At 39.7% G+C, this 17,774-nt stretch overlaps 1 long non-coding RNA gene across 4 annotated transcripts in view; it reads right to left on the bottom strand.

The window, feature by feature from the left end:
- Positions 1–17,313, bottom strand: part of LOC129625773 (uncharacterized) — a 53,151-nt gene extending 35,838 nt beyond the window's left edge. Inside the window, exons 1-2 of one of the 4 annotated variants that reach the window (XR_008701599.1) lie at positions 12,485–17,313; positions 429–707 (exon numbers count right to left, since the gene is read on the bottom strand). This is a non-coding gene — a long non-coding RNA (uncharacterized LOC129625773). Of the gene's footprint in view, positions 1–428; positions 708–10,972; positions 11,315–12,484 lie in introns of those variants that run through there. The other 3 variants (XR_008701600.1, XR_008701597.1, XR_008701598.1) reach the window with 3 other exon arrangements.
- Positions 17,314–17,774: the final 461 nt, after the last annotated feature.

Below are 17,774 nucleotides of genomic sequence, written 5' to 3'. Positions count from 1 at the left end.
TTCATGGTCCAGAGACACAAGCTCACGAAAGACTTAATCACAGGCTACAGGACCCTTCCCCTCCCCTACTCCTCACCACCATGTTACTAAAGGGCTATTTACAGCATTTCTTTTTTACCTAGTACATCATATATGCCTATCAAGAAAAGAAACACCTGCAGCAAAGAAAATTTTAAAAGGCATACGAAATGGCAAAAATCACAATCTGAAGAGATGGAGCAAGCATCAGAACTAAACATGGCAGAGATGTTGGAATTATCAGACCAGGAATGTAAAACAATTAATATACTAAGAGCTCTAATGGATAAAGTAGACAGTAGGGAAGAACAGATGGACAATGTCAGCAGAGAGATGCAAATCTTAAGAAAGAACTAAAAAGAAATGCTAGAGTTAAAAAAAAAAAAAACTGTAACAGAAATGAAGAATACCTTCGATGATGGGCTCACTGGAAGACAACATGATTCCAGGAAGAGTCTCTGAGCTGTAGGATGTACCAATTTGTTGTATTAAGTGGCTAAGTTACGTCCAACTCTTCACGACCCCCTGGACTGTAGCCCACGAGTCTCCTCTGTCCATGGGTTTTTTCCAGGTGAGAATACTGGAGTGGGTTGCCCTTTCCTTCTCCAGAGGATCTTCCCAACTCAAAGATCAAACCTGTGTCTCCTACATTGGCTGGTGGATTCTTTTACAGACAGAATCCTGAAAACCTGAAAAGCAAAGAGAACAAAGACTTAGTTGTGTAATGTGCATGGAATACCAGGAGAAGGAAAAAAAGAGCAGAGAGATATTTGAAATGATACTTTCAAGAATTTTCCCAAATTAATGTTAGCAGGCCACCCATCCAGGAAGCTCAGAACACCAATTAGGATAAATGCCAACCCTCCTCCCCACCCCAACTCCGGATAACCCCTACACCAATATAGATCATTTTCAAACTACAGAAAATCAAAGATGCATAGAAAATCCTGAAAAAGCCAGAGGTGGGTAAGGGGTTGGGGAGGGGAGGCCCATCTTAACTAAAGAGGGAAAAAAAGGTAAGAATTATATTTCACTTCTCCTCATGCAAGCAAGAAGAGAGTGAAATGAATTATTTAAAGTGTTAAGAGAAAACCCCACTAACCTACAATTCTTTATTCTGGGACATTATCCTTAAAAAATTAAGGAGAAATTAAAGATTTTCTCAGAGAAACAAACAAAAAAAGTAAGAAACTCTGTTGCCAGTAGACCTGTCTTGCAAGAAATATTTAAAGTTCTTTGAAAAGAAGGAAAATAAAGTAGTCTACATAAAGTAAGGAAGAGCATTGAAGTAGAAATAGTGAAAATAAATACTTTCTATGTTTTTTAACTTGGCTGGGCCTCGAGACATGTGGGATCTTAGTCCCCTAACCAGGATTTGAACTCTCACCCCTGCATTGGAAGACTGGGGTCTTAACTACTGGACTGCCAGGGAAGTTACAAAACTTCTATTTTTGATGTTCTTAGTATAGCTAACAGATAATACTTTGTTGAAAACAATAATAGCAACAATATATTTGATTATGTCTGTTAATGTGCATATATGCTTATATGTGATCAGGTATAAACAAAATGAATGATAGCAGTAATACAGGGATAGGAGGAAGAAATCGTGAATAGTTTCTTATTAAAAGGCATTCACACTACCTGTGAAATGGTATGATGTTATTTGAAAAATAATTTGGATTGGTTGTAACTGTAGCCTGCCAGGCCCCTCTGTCCACAGGAATTTCCAGGCAAGAATACTTGAGTGGGTTGCCATTTCCTACTCCAGGGTATATTTCTGACCCAGGGATCAAACCTGCATATGTTGCAAACTCCATTACAACTACCGAAAACAGTTGGGGAAAAAAGTACAATTGATAAGCTAAGAAAAGACAGCCTTCAGAATGGGAGAAGATAATAGCAAATGAAGCAACTGACAAACAACTAATCTCGAGAATATACAAGCAACTCCTACAGCTCAACTCCAGAAAAATAAATGACCCAATCAAAAAATGGGCCAAAGAACTAAATAGACATTTCTCCAAAGAAGACATACAGATGGCTAACAAACACATGAAAAGATGCTCAACATCACTCATTATCAGAGAAATGCAAATCAAAACCATTATGAGGTACCATTTCACGCCAGTCAGAATGGCTGCGATCCAAGAGTCTACAAGTAATAAATGCTGGAGAGGGTGTGGAGAAAAGGGAACCCTCTTACACTGTTGGTGGGAATGCAAACTAGTATGGGGAACACATGTATACCTGTGGTGGATTCATTTTGATATTTGGCAAAACTAATACAATTATGTAAAGTTAAAAAAATAAAATTAAATATATACATTAAAAAAAAAGAAAATAGAGAAAATGGAATTAAATACTCAATTGAATTGACAAAAGACACACAAAAATAGGAACAAAAACAAAGGCAACAAATAGAAGACATTAAGGAATATAGTAAATATTAATCCAATTATATCAATAATCACTTTGAACATTAGTGGTCTAACTGTACCAATTAAAAAACAGATTGTCAGAGTGGATAAAAGCAAACAAAAAGATTGAAGTATATGTTGCTTACGGGAGATCCTCTTTAAACATAGAGACACAGATTTAAAGTACAGTTGACCCTTGAACAACATGAGCTTGAACTTCATGGGTCCACTATATGCAGATTTTTTTCACAAAGTATGTACTACAGTACTACATGATCCAGGGCTGTTCGAATTCATTGATATGGTGAGTCAACTGGAAAGTTGTACCTGGATTTTTGACTGCACAGAAGGTCAGCTCCCCTATACCCAAGTTGCTCAAGGGTCAACTATAAATGGATGAAGGAAAATACACTATGCTAACACTAAACATTGGCACCCCACTCTAGTACTCTTGCCTGGAAAATCCCATGGACGGAGGAGCCTGGTAGGCTATAGTCCATGGGGTCACAAAGAGTTGGAAACGACTGAGTGACTTCACTTTCACTTTTCACTTTCATGCATTGGAGAAGGAAAATGGCAACCCACTCCAGTGTTCTTGCCTGGAAAATCCCAGGGACGGGGGCACCCGGTGGGCTGCCATGGGGTAGCACAGAGTCGGACACGACTGAAACGACTTAGTAGCAGCAGCAGCAGCAGCAGCAGCAGCAACACCAAACAAAAGAAAGCAGGAGGAGCTATATTTGTTTTAGACAGAGCTGATTTTAAAGAAAGCTTTATGGTAGAAAGTGAAGAGGAACTAAAGAGCCTCTTGATGAAAGTGAAAGAGGAGAGTGAAAAAGTTGGCCTAAAGCTCAACATTCAGAAAACTAAGATCATGGTATCTGGTCCCATCACTTCATGGGAAATAGATAGGGAAACAGTGTCAGACTTTTTTGGGGCTCCAAAATCACTGCAGATGGTGATTGCAGCCATGAAATTAAAAGACGCTTACTCCTTGGAAGGAAAGTTATGACCAACCTAGACAGCATATTAAAAAGCAGAGACATTACTTTGCCAACAAAGGTCCATCTAGTCAAGGCTATGGTTTTTCCAGTGGTCATGTATGGATGTGAGAGTTGGACAGTGAAGAAAGCTGAGCGCCGAAGAATTGATGCTTTTGAAGTGTGGTATTGGAGAAGACTCTTGAGAGTCCCTTGGACTGCAAGGAGATCCAACCAGTTCATACTAAAGGAGATCAGTCCTGAGTGTTCATTGGAAGGACTGATGCTAAAGCTGAAACTCCAATACTTTGGCCACCTCATGTGAAGAGTTGATTCATTGGAAAAGACCCTGATGCTGGGAAGGATTGGGGGCAGGAGGAGAAGGGGATGACAGAGAATGAGATGGCTGGATGGCATCACTGACTCGATGGACGTGAATCTGAGTGAAGTCCGGGAGTTGGTGATGGACAGGGAGGCCTGGCGTGCTGCAGTTCATGGGGTCGCAAAGAGTCGGACACGACTGATCGACTGAACTAAACTGAACTAAACCAGGGATAAAGAAGGGTATTACATAATGATACACAATTCTCCAAGAAGATGTAACAGTTCTCAATGGACATGTATATCAAACAACAGAGCATCAAACAATGTGAGGAAAAAACTAATAGAACTACAAAGAGAAACAGATAAATCCACTATCATAGTTGGAGACTTAACACCCCTCTATGAGAAATAGATTCATCCAACAGAAAATCAGAAAAGACACAGGTGAACTTAACACTAGCCATCAACTGGATATAACTGACATCCTCGGACTGCATCATCCAACAACAGTAGTTCCTTCTCAATTTCTCACGGAACATTCATCAAGAGAGACCCCATTGTGGGACATAAAACACATCTTCCCAAATTGAAGAGAAATCATACAATAAGACATTCAGAACCCAATGGAATTAAACTAGACATCAAGAACAGAAAGATGACTGGAAAATCCCTGTGACTGAACAAAACATTTCTAAATAACACACGGGACTAAGAACAAATCTCAACAGATAATTTGAAATATGTGAACATGAAAACACAGCTTACCAAAATTTGTGGGATGCAGCAAAAGCAGAGATCAGGGGGAAATTTAAAGCATTGAATACATACATTAGCAAATACAGAAGATCTAAAATCAATCATCTTAGCTTCCAAATTAGGAAAATAGAGAAAAAAAGAAAGAAATGACAGTGAGCAGAAGAAAATGAAGAATTTGAGCAGAAATAAATGAAGTTGAAAACAGGAAATCTATAGGGAAAATCATGAACCCAATGTTGGTTCTTTGAAAAGATCCATTATGGCAATAAGGACTTCACTATAGATTCTATAGACATCAAAATGATAAAAAAGGAATAGTATTATTTGATAATGATGAAATGGGCCAATTCCTTATAAGATAAAATCTACTAAAATACATGCAAGAGTAGACAACCTGAAAAAAATAGGCAATCTACATGAACCTATCTATATTAAAGAAATTGAATTAATAATCTTCCAAAACAGAAAACAAGAGCCTGAGAGGAGCTCATTGGTAAATTCTGCTGTTGCTGCTGCTAAGTCACTTCAGTCGTGTCCGACTCTGTGCGACCCCATAGACGGCAGCCCACCAGGCTCCCCCGTCCCTGGGATTCTCCAGGCAAGAACACTGGAGTGGGTTGCCATTTCCTTCTCCAATTCATGAAAGTGAAAAGTCAAAGTGAAGTCGCTCAGTCGTGTCCAACTCTTAGCAACCCCATAGACTGCAGCCTACCAGGCTCCTCCATCCATGGGATTTTCCAGGCAAGAGGACTGGAGTAGGGTGCCATTGCCTTCTCCAACTGGTAAATTCTACTAAACCTTTAAGGAAGAAATTATACTCATTCCCTACAACCTATAGTAGATTATATATTTTAGAAAAATAAATATTTTAGAACTTTGTCTTCTGATGCACAAAATTTTAAAAGATTTTTAGGAAGTCCAATTTTTCTATTTTCTTTCTTTGCTGTGTCTTTGGTTCATGTCCAAGAAATCATTGCTGAATCTAGCATTGTGAAATTTTGCCCTATGTTTTCCAAGATTTTTACAGCTTTGGGTCTTATATCTTACATACATTAGATCTTTGATCCATTCTGAGTTAATTTTTTATATGATGTTAGGTAAGGGTCCAGCGCCATTTGTTAAAAACTATCCTTTTCCTCACTGAAACATCTTGATAGTCTTGTCAAAAATCATTTGATGATATATGTGTGGGTTATTTCAGGTCTTTCTAGTCTATTTCATTGGTCTATAGGTCTCTCTACATGCTAGCACAATGTTAGCAAACACTGTTTTGATTTACTGTAGCTCTGTAGTAAGTTAAGTTTCAGTGCTCTAATATGTAAACTTTTAAAGAAAGCATCTGATAGTAAATATTTTAGGTTCTGTGGAGGAAGACCAAACTCAATGATGTACATACTTACATAACAAGAGAAGAAACAAACAAGTTTTTAATTGATGAAATTAAAAATATAATAACTAATTTTTGTTATATAGGTCTGCTAATGAGAAGAACGGGGTACTTTCAGAGAGGATAATGGTTGCTTAGTTGGTGATCAAAGTTAGTGTCCCCTATAATCCAATGCAAATATTCATCTGTGAACGCTGATCTGTGATGCGGTTTCGTTTTCCACCTTTGAAAATGCCCTTTCACACAGACAGGCACTTCCAAAACTGGCATCAGTGCACAAGCATGTGATTTTAATTGAGCATCTTCATCACATACAAGGCAATCACAGAATTCTAGTAGGTTCTTCTCCTGACATTTCCATTTAGCAAGTCATTGCATTACAGGTTAATCACTTCCCATTGAACGTTGGGCAGAAGCTGCTCAGTTACAGAGTTAAATGGATTTTTGAATATATAGATTTCCTTTGAGTTTGCATCAAAGTCTAAAAGACACTATTTGAACTGCAGTTTGAACTCAGAAACTAAATACACTGTGAGTTCATCTGAGAATTGAGATCTTCACTCTTGTTTCAAATTTGGAGCATGAGAGGTAAAACAACTTGACATTGCGTGTGATTCAAACACTTTTAGTTAGTAAAGCTGAAATGACTAAACCACAGTATATTTTACATATAAACTCTGTATAGCCTTTTAAATATTAGTTTGAATTCATTAAAAAAATTTTTTTTCAAGTCCACAGCAAAATTCAGTTTCCAAAGCCATTCAATATTTGTAATAGTGGTTGACGGAAAGAGGTTCTTCTTATTCGGAAAAATTTTAGTCTTCACTCAGAGCTCAAAATATCTTGATAAAGCTTGGCTAATGATAAGCCTTCAAATTTCTGAGTTACAACAAAGTTACAATATTCTGAGTTCAGCATATCCCTCTTACAGTTCCGACAAAAATGTCACAGAACTGATGTTCATGTCCACAAGAAGAAATGTAGTTCACTATTGATACTGATTCAGTAATACATGATAGATTCAGATATTTCCCTTGAAGTACAGTGAGTTACCATAAACACCTTACATTTTCACAAGCTTTGCATGTTTTCCAGCCAAGCCAATTGCTGTCTCACCCATATTTTTTTACCGTTTTATTGAGAAATAATTGGTACACAATCTGTACAAATTTAAGTACGCAGTATGATGGTTTGATTTACAGATATTGTGAAATGATGACCACTGTAACTCAGTTAACAGCATATCTTCTCATACAGATACAATAAAAAGCGAGAAAAAAGGAAGGAAGTGGGGAACTCTCCTTGTAATGAGAACCCTTAGGATTTGCTCTCTCACCTCCCCTGCATGTCATGCATTACTGTTAGCTCTAGTTCTCTTTGCCTCACACCTTCAGCACTCCGCATCTTATAAATAACTGGAAGTCTATACAGTGTGATGCACACATATTTTAACACCTCTGGTTGTAACACACCTTAGTTGATTCTACTTCAGGCTGTGCTGAATTTGTGTTTTATTAATGTCTTTGAGAGCTTCCAGGTGGCCCCAGTAGTAAAGAACCCGCCGCCCAATGCAGGAGACATAAGAGACGCAGGTTATTCGAACCCTGGGCGGGGAATATCCCCTGGAGGAGGGCATGGCAACCCACTCCAGTACTCTTGCCTGGAGAATCCCATGGACAGAGGAGCCTGGTGGGCTACAGAACATGGTGTCACAAAAGAGTCAGACACGACTGAAGTGATTTAGCCCTCACCATGTCTTTCAGTAACTACAGGTGAGACTATTTTCAATATGACTATTTAGAGAAGCTAATTCTGTCGTCACTTCTAAGCACTGACTCCTTAAATAAACACCAACTGAGTAGTAACATCTGCCCTGTTTTTAAGTTGTTCTTGTTCCCAATGTCCTAAATTCCTCAAGCTTCTATTCTCAGTATGAGGCTAATATACTTTAAAAACATTTTGTTTCCTGGACCCATTTATTCAGCTGTTGCAATCAAACACCATTTAATTAACTTACCACTTATAAATGGCTTCTTTCTTGGCTAAGAAATGAGCCTCTTGACAACCAATTTTGGTATCGGATTCTTTTTCATTTTTTTCTGTGTGTTGAAGAGAAATTCTGTCACAAGATAGAATTTTCTCTCACAAGAAAATTTAAGACAATCTTAAATTTTCCAATCTTTCTAATCTCCCCTTTGATTTGAGAATATTTGGATGAATGCTTAGTGTGGTTGTGGCCCCACTAATGTATGCTGTAGTTTTTAAACACAGCTCTAATGTCATCACACAACACAACATCTTGCCGTGTAATGTAATAACAACAGAACCCACACTCCATTATGCTGTACAAGCATGATGGTCAGTCCACTTTGGTCTTCTTTTCTTGTTCTGACATAAAGATGAGCACTGGAAACTTCTTGTTTAATCACAGTATGGCAAAATGTGTGGTACTCCAAGTGCCGCCGAGTTCTAACTGTGTGACTGCAATTTGCATTGTTCCAACCACTGGCATAAAACCGCAAGCGCACCACACAGTCTCTGCTACAATTACTCACCTTTGCTTCAGTAGCAGGAAAACACCCACAGAAAGTATGTAAACAAATAAGCACGGCTGTGTATCCTTAACAGTCTATGGACATTGAAACCTGAGTTTCAAATAATTTTCATGTGCTGCCAAAGAGTCTTCTTTTATTGTTTTCAACCATTTAAAACTGTTTATAAAGAACTAATGCCATTTGCAGCAACATCAATGGACCTAGAGATTATCATACTGAGTGAAGTAAGTCAGAGGAAAACAACATATGATCATATATCACATCTACGTGGACTCTAAAATACAACAGAAATGCACCTACTTATGAAACAGAAACAGATTCACAGACTCAGGGAACAAAGTGGTGGCCATAGGGGAGGGGTTGGGGGAAGGATGGATGGGATTAACAGATGCAAACTTGTATATATAGGATGCATAAACAACTAAGAGCCTACTGTATAGCACAGGGAACTATATTCATTATCCTGTGATAAACCATCATGGAAAAGAATATGAAAAAGAATGTGTACATATAGATACACACACACACAACTGAATCACTTTGCTGTACAGTAGAAATTAACACAACATTGTAAACCGACTACAATTTTTTTTTTTTTAATGTAAGAACTGTTTAGCTGATATCACACAAAAATAGGCAGGTCAGATTTGGTTCACAAGCCATAGTTGCCAACCCTTGCTTGTGCTCAGTCATTCAGTTGTGTCTGACTCTTTGCAACCCTGTGGACTATAGCCTGCCAGGCTCCTCTGTCCATGGGATTCTCCAGGCAAGCTAACCCCTGCTATATGTCAATAAATGTAATTTTTATTTTTTAAACTTCAACTTCATTTCATTGTTTTTTTTTTCATTATTTGTATAGGTAATTATTTTCACATGACCTAAAATGGAATAAGTTCATGAAAGGCAGAGGGTATAAAATCTCCCTTCCACCTTGGCCACCAGCTCCTGATCGCCCTGGAAGAAAATCAAGGTTGCTAGTTTCTCATGTAATGTCCCAGAGCTATTCTGTAAAATAATAAGTAATTACACACGTTTATACTCTTCTTTCCTCTTCATCTTTACATAAAAGGCAACATACTCCACACCCACTGACATGGCAACAGTCAAAGGTGGACAATAACAAGTGCTGACAAGGATGCAGAGAAATTGAAACCTTCACACATTTTTCGTGGGAATGGCAAATGCTGCAGCTGCTTTGGAAAACAAATCAGCAATTCCTCAAAAAAGTTAAACAAAGAGTTTATGTACAACCCAGAAATTCTGCCCCTGGACATAGACCCAAGAGAAATAAAAATATGTTAACACAAACATTTATACACGAATGTTCTTACCAGCATTACTCATAATGGCCCCAAAGTGGAAACAAATAACCATCACCTAGTGAATAAACAAAATGTGGTCTATTCATATAATGAAATATCTTTTAATCATGAAAAGGAAATGAAGTACTGATATACAACACGGTTGAACCTTGAAAATTTCACGGTAACTGAAAGAAGCCACATACTATATGATTCCATCTACAGGAAAAGTTCATAAAAGGAAAATCCAGAGAGAAAGTAAGTTAGTGGTTGTTGGGGGCTGGGAGGCGGGAGGACTAGGAAGTGGCTGCTAATGGTAACAGGGTTTCTTCTTGGGGGGCTGAGAACATTCTGGAACTAAACAGTGGTGATGGTGGTACAACATTGTGAATATACTAAAAACCACTGAATCGTACACTTTGAAAAGGTGAATTATATGGTGTGAGCATTATTTCTCCATAAAATAAGGTAGCATCCTATACACACACCCTTTTCCCTTAACAGTATCCAGTGCGACCCCATGGACTACACAGTCCATGGGACTCTCCAGGCCAGAATACTGGAGTGGGTAGCCGTTCCCTTCTCCAGGGGCTCTTCCTAACCCAGGGATCAAACCCTGGTCTCCCGCATTGCAGGCAGATTCTTTACTAGTTGAGCCACCAGGGAAGCCCAACAGTATCCAGAGGCCAATTTAAATGGGGTGAGAAATGCAGAAGCTGGGAAATAGAGTGGCTGCCTCTCTCGGCATCAGCAAACTTTAAATTACCAGTAGCCCAAATCTCGAGGAAGGGAATAGAATCCCAGAGCCTTTCTACTATGTTCAAAGACCTTTGAACTGACTATAAGAAGGTCCAACACCACTGAAAACCAAACCATCACAGATGGATCCTGTGGCTTGTAGAGTTCACTGTCTACAGTACATTTAACTGAAAGTTATAGCAGTAGTTGAGAAAGGCCAACAAACTGAAAATGAAATTAAAACATGCAGGAATAGTCTGTGATTCCCTGAGACCCCATCACCCTGAAACACCCCTCACTATTTAGGGTCTTCTCCCTAAGACCCTCCCCTTCCCAGGAAAGACACCATCCCCTATCCTCCTCTCTCCAAGGTTTGCTTGGCTGGGAAACAGCATCCAAATCCAGGGTGGTATGGGAGCGAAATGCAGAACAAGAAAAGTGCATTCCACTGTGGAACAGGGGCAGGAACTGGCTAGCACATAGAGGTACACACCTTGGAGGCACCAGCGAGAATGGACTTGGGGTGCATGGAGAGGGAAGGTGGGGTTCTCTTTTCCATTGGAATGAGGTTAGGGGTTTGAGTGCATTCTTTAGGAAGGCATGACAGCTGCTTCTGCAGCTTGCTGTTTTAACTAATGCTCTGGACACTCCTCTGTGCAAAGTGACACGGGGAGGCCAGTAACACTTCGGCATCAGATAGAGAAAAGGATTCAAAGACTTCAGGAGAGAGGAATGCTGAAACTTGAATGAACTCCCCCAGTGCCCCCATCTCCCACCCCCACTCCGTCTCCCATTAGACCTGGAAAGACCAAGTGTTCCTTCACCTTGAGGAATGGTCTGGGAAGAAAGATGTTAGTCTTTTAAAATGGGCTTTAATTGACTGTTTTCCTAACTAGGGAAGGCTGGTGGTGAGGGGGGCTGCAATGGGCCTTCCTGATCAATTGCAGCAGGGATGGGTGGAACCAAGGGTGGCTGATCCAGGTGTTACCTGCCAGAAGTAAAGTGGACCTAGTTATCGTAATTGGCAACAGAACAGGTATGTTTATTTAACTTCACGAACTGGTGTGGTGCCCAGCAATCTTTAGCTGTGATTAATTCATCATAAAGTTCTCAGGAATTAAAGTGACAGATGACTCATTTTTTCCCCCATAAAATAAGTCCAGGTCTAATGGGACTATGCCCAACTTAAGAAAACCAACAAATTCTATGTAATTCTTAATGCTGCGTCCTTTCACTGATTCAATCTCCATCTATACTCAAGTAGATGTCAGGTAGCCTTGAGACCTACTGAAGCATCATAGCAAATTATAAGTCTGCTTCCTCATGTTCCCTGAAGAGAAATGTGCCCCAGAGGAATGAACAAACTCAAATCTTTGGTCTACTGGATACTTATTCCAAGTTAATGCTAATCATTGGGATCCTATAGATCTTGTCTGCCTTCTGGAGTGCAGGCTATGTGGATCTAGAGATAAATGGACCAGGTGTACCTATGGCAATCTCGTTGTTGTTCAGTCGCTAAGTCCTGTCCGACTCTTTGCAACTCCATGGACTATAGCCCACCAGATCCCTCTGCCCATGGGATTTCCCAGGCAAGACTTCTGGAGTGGGTTGCCATTTCCTTCTCCAGAAGATTTTCCTAACCGAGGGATCAAACCCAGTCTCCTGCATTATGGCAAGTTCATCTGAAGGCTATTTTCTGTGCAAACAGAAACAGCTGAAATGGATTGTCAGCCTCAGGGAGAAAGCCTGGACTGGCTTCCTAAGGCATGGAGTGTCACTATGGTATGCAGAGTCAAGAAGAAAACACCGGAACTCCTTCCTTTCAAAATAGCAGTCAAAAAGCAGTATCACCTCTTGAATAAAAAAATACGGATTGTTATAACCATCAAATATTTAAAAGGGGTATGTTTGGTGGTTTTCACTGACATCCCCACTGAATCCACCCAGCCCATCACATAAGATGTCAGTGAATTAACACAAACTTCATCAAGTGGATTCTCCTTACCCGACAAAAGCAACAATGTTTTCTGGAAACTGGTGTGTACTTTGATTTAGCAAATGTTTTAATTCCTTTACAGTCCTTCCTCAAAGCCCTCTCTCACTCTAGGGCTTAAATTGGTCCCATTAAATAAACACCTTACACTAGCTGGTCAGTTACACTGAAAGCATCATTTTTTGGTTTGTTTTGACTGTCCCATGCAGCTTGCAGGATCTTATTTCTCTGACCAGGGATTGAACCCTCACCCTCAGCAGTGAAAATTCCCCTGGACTTCCAGGGAATTCCCAAAGGCCTCGTGTTTGATAAACAAAGAAAGTAAGAAGTAACAGCTGCCATGAAAATTTCTTTAGGGTTTTTCTGCACCAAGAGATCCTTGGAGGGGCAGGAGTATGTTCATTCATCACATAGTACCTTGGTTTCTGCAGCAGGACGAGTATTATTCAGACATGATCAAACCAGTCAGTCCTAAAGGAACCAATCCTGAATATCCATTGGAAGGACTGATGCTGAAGCTGAAGCTCCAATACTTTGGCCACCTGATTCGAACAGCCAACTCACTGGGGGAAAAAAACTCTGATGCTGGGAAAGATTGAGGGTAAGAGGAGAAGGGGGCAACAGAGGGTGAGATGGTTGGATGGCATTACCGACTCAATGGACGTGAATTTGAGCAAACTCCAGGAGACAGCAAAGGACAGGGAAGCCTGGCGTGCTGCAGTCCATGGAGTTGCAAAGAGTCAGACACGACTGAGTAACTGAACAACAACAACAAAAAGCCATGTGTGTCTCTCACCCAGAGAACCCAGGCTTGCAGCTGTGTTTTAATTGGCTATGACTTTGCATTATCTTCATTTGGAAAGTAAGCAAGATTCTGGAATTATCTAGGAGATGGACATGGAGGAATTTTAAACATTATACAGGATTATGAGCAAGTGTCTATGCAAACACACATGTGTACATGCACACACGAAAGCTAAGAGGTGGATGCAGTCAGCAATTACTGGTTTGGCCAGGCACCCTGATGCCTTTAGGGAAGTTATCTCCAGCTCCATCCAGTGGCGTGAAACGGGTGCCAATCAGAGGACCTCATTCTGTGTTCTAACCAGGACTGGAAAGTGACTCAGGCCAACCATAATTCTGTATTGGTAGGAACACTGTAAGTGTCAATACACAAAAAACCCAACGAACATGCTTTTGAAAGAAGAAAAACTAAGGGGTGTTGATAGAACACTCTACGCAACAAGAGCAGAACACATTTATTTCAAGGACACGTGGAACACTCACCAAGCTAGACCTTACCGTGGGAAATAAAGCAAATCTCAACAAATTTGGAAGAGCTGGAATCATACAAAGTATATTCTCTGGCCACAAAGGAATTAAAATAGAAACCAAGAACAAAAAGTGTTAAATACCCTCAGATATCTGGAAATTAAGTAATACACTTCTAAATAACCCACAAGTCAAGGAAAAGTCTCAAGGGCAATGGAAAATATTTTTTTAATTCAATGAGAATGAACAACAACTAATCAAAAGTAGAATGAAGCTAAATAGTGCCTCGAGAAAAAAATGATAGCATTAAATACTTATATCAGGAAAAAAGAGTCAGTGATCTATCACCTTAAGAAGCAATAAAAAGAGTAACTTTAAACACACAGTAAGCAGAAAGAAGCAAATAATACAGATGAAAGTAGAAACCAATGAAATTGAAAACAGAAAAATTATAAAGTCAATTAAACCAGAAAGTAGTTCTTTAGATCAATACAATTTATAAACCTCTAGCCTACCTAAGGAAAATAAAAAAGCAGAGATAAGATATAAATTACCAACAAAATAAAGAATGAAAAAATAAAAAGAATGAAAGATCTTACACTATAGATCTTAGACATTAAAAGGATAAGGAAGTATTTTAAACATTATACCTACAAATTTGATAATTAGATAAAATGGATGGATTCTTTGAAAGATATAAACTTCCTCAGCTCACTAAAGAGGAAGCGGGTGGTCTAGATAGTCCAATATATAATCTAGAAATTGCATTGTAGTTTAAAACCTTCCCCTCAAAACCCTAAATCAAACCAAACCAGAAGTCCAGGCCTAAATGTATTCAGAGGTGAATTCTAGCAAACATTTAAGAGAGAAATAATATACATTCTCACAAAACCTCTCAGAAGATGGAAGAGAAGCAATTGCTTTCTAACTCATTTCTGAGGGCCCTACTTACTGTCAAAACCTAAGATAAATATTACAAGAAAAAATAACCTTCAGACCATATCCCTCATGAACACGAATACAAAAATTGTAAACAAAACATTACCAAATTGAATTCATCAATAGATAAAAAGAATAATGTATCCTGAAAAAGAAAAGATTAGATTACCCAGGGAATGCAAAATTGGTTCCATACTCAAAGATGGATTAATTTAATATGGAATTCAATAAAGCAAGGAAGAAAATCCATATGAACATCTCAGTGCAAGTGAAAAAAAACTTGTGAAAACATTTAACAGAATCCAACATTAATTTATCATAAAATAAGCTTTCCACAAACTAGGAATAGAATGAATTTCCTTAAACCACTGAAGGCAGTTACAGAAAACCAACAGGTAATGTTATATTTAACTGTGAAAGATTTAACGTTTTTCTCCTAAAAACAAGAACAATGCAAAAATGTTCATTCTCATCACCTCTATTCAACATCATTTTGGAGGCCCCAGCCAGTGGAATAAGGTAAGAGCAAGAAATAAATATCATGTAGGTTGGTGATAAAAAATAAAACTGAGTTACAGATTACATGATTGTCTATGTGGAAAATATAAAGATTCTATTTTTAAAAACCTTCTAGAACTAATAAATGCATTTAGCAAGGTCACAATATTACAAGGTCAATTTAATCAATTAAATTTCTAGACACTAGCAATGAACAATTACAAAATGGAGATTTTAAAAGTACCATTTACAAGGACACACAAAAAAATCATGAAATGTACAGGCTAAAATCTAACAAAATATGTGTAAGACCTGCATGCTGAAAAATACCAAACACTGATGAAAGAAATAAGACCTAAGTAAACAAAGAGATATTTTTTGCCTTCATGGGTTGGAAGACTCAATATTATTAAGATGTAATTCCACCAAAATTGATCTATAAATTCTATAAAATACCAAGCAAAATCCTAGAATGATTTTTGTAGGAATATATATGCTGACTCTAAAATTTTATTGGTAAAGGCAAAGGAACTATAAGTGCGAAAGTAATTTTTTTGAAGAAAAAAATGGGACTCCTGGTTTCCTGTCTGGCATGTAAGAAGCTTAGAAGTCACCATTCCATCCTGAACAAGTGAAAAACTGAACAAACAGAAAAATCAACCAGCCTTGGCTCCCAGGTTAGAAAGACACACAGGCACAGAATCACAACTTAACTCGAGCAGAAACCGCCACAGAAACCAGCGCCTAGGCAAGTAAAGTCGAGTTTGGAAAATCTCGACTTTTTTGGACAGATTGCTGGAGGCTCAGTATAGACAGTTCTGAGAGTTAAAGACTTCAGGGGGACCCAGTGATATGAGAACACCCAAACTTTCCTGGTTTTGCCTCCAGGAGCTTCACACGGGGGTCCTCACAGTGACCACCAGAGAAAAGTTCCCTATGCCTTCCATTCGAAGGTGGAGGCGAGTTCAGTTCAGTTCAGTTGCTCGCTCGTGTCCGACTCTTTGTGACCCCATGAATCGCAGCACGCCAGGCCTCCCTGTCCATCACCAACTCCCGGACTTCACTCAGACTCATGTCCATCGAGTCAGTGATCCCGTCCAGCCATCTCATCCTCTGTCGTCCCCTTCTCCTCCTGCCCCCAATCCCTCCCAGCATCTGAGTCTTTTCCAATGAGTCAACTCTTGGCATGAGGTGGCCAAAGTACTGGAGTTTCAGCTTTAGCATCATTCCTTCCAAAGAAATCCCAGGGCTGATCTCCTTCAGAATGGACTGGTTGGATCTCCTTGCAGTCCAAGGGACTCTCAAGAGTCTTCTCCAATACCACACTTCAAAAGCATCAAATCTTCGGCGCTCAGCCTTCTTCACAGTCCAACTCTCACATCCATACATGACCACAGGAAAAATCATTGCCTTGACTAGACGGACCTTTGTTCGCAAAGTAATGTCTCTGCTTTTGAATATGCTATCTAGGTTGGCCATAACTTTCCTTCCAAGGAGTAAGCGTCTTTTAATCTCATGGCTGCAATCACCACCTGCAGTGATTTTGGAGCCCCCCAAAATAAAGTCTGACACTGTTTCCCCTGTTTCCCCATCTATTTCCCATGAAGTGATGGGACCAGATGCCATGATCTTCGTTTTCTGAATGTTGAGCTTTAAGCCAACTTTTTCACTCTGCTCTTCCACTTTCATCAAGAGGCTTTTTAGTTCCTCTTCACTTTCTGCCATAAGGGTGGTGTCATCTGCATATCTGAGGTTATTGATATTTCTCCTAGCAATCTTGATTCCAGCTTGTGCTTCTTCCAGCCCAGCGTTTCTCATGATGTACTCTGCATATAAGTTAAATAAGCAGGGTGACAATATACAGCCTTGATGTACTCCTTTTCCTATTTGGAACCAGTCTGTTGTTCCATGTCCAGTTCTAACTGTTGCTTCCTGAGCTGCATATAGGTTTCTCAAGAGGCAGGTCAGGTGGTCTGGTATCCCATCTCTTTCAGAATTTTCCACAGTTTATTGTGATCCATACAGTCAAAGGCTTTGGCATAGTCAATAAAGCAGAAATAGATGTTTTTCTGGAACTCTCTGGCTTTTTCGATGATCCAGCGGATGTTGGCAATTTGATCTCTGGTTCCTCTGCCTTTTCTAAAACCAGCTTGAACATCTGGAGGCAATTAGCCAGGTTTAAATACTCCAGAGCATTCCGTATTTAACAAGGCATGCCCTCAGGAGAAACTACTTTAGCAGAGCCCAACTTACTAGGCTTTTACCAGGCGTAGCCTGCAGGGGGCTGGGGGCGGAAATACACAACTCCAGCCCCCTTCAGCCCTCCCAGCCCACCTAAGAGCTGGCGGGGTTGGGGGGCGGCGCTGGAGGCAGTGGTAGAGCTCTTAAACCAGGGACAGAGGCTTACCAAAGACCAAGACCAGACCTAGGACTGGAGAACCCTTCCTTTACCCCTACGTCATACTTCAGCATTACTGAAGGAAGTGCAAGTCCCTTACCCAGGACAGCATGTTGAAAGTTGACTTGCCTTTTTTTTTTAACCACACCAGGCAGCATGGGATCTTAGCTCAAGAACCAGGGATCAAACCCACAG

Source organism: Bubalus kerabau, chromosome 13 (genome assembly GCF_029407905.1).
Source record: "Bubalus kerabau isolate K-KA32 ecotype Philippines breed swamp buffalo chromosome 13, PCC_UOA_SB_1v2, whole genome shotgun sequence".
NCBI classification, from domain to species: domain Eukaryota; kingdom Metazoa; phylum Chordata; class Mammalia; order Artiodactyla; family Bovidae; genus Bubalus; species Bubalus kerabau.
This window is presented reverse-complemented; position numbering and strand designations above follow the sequence as displayed.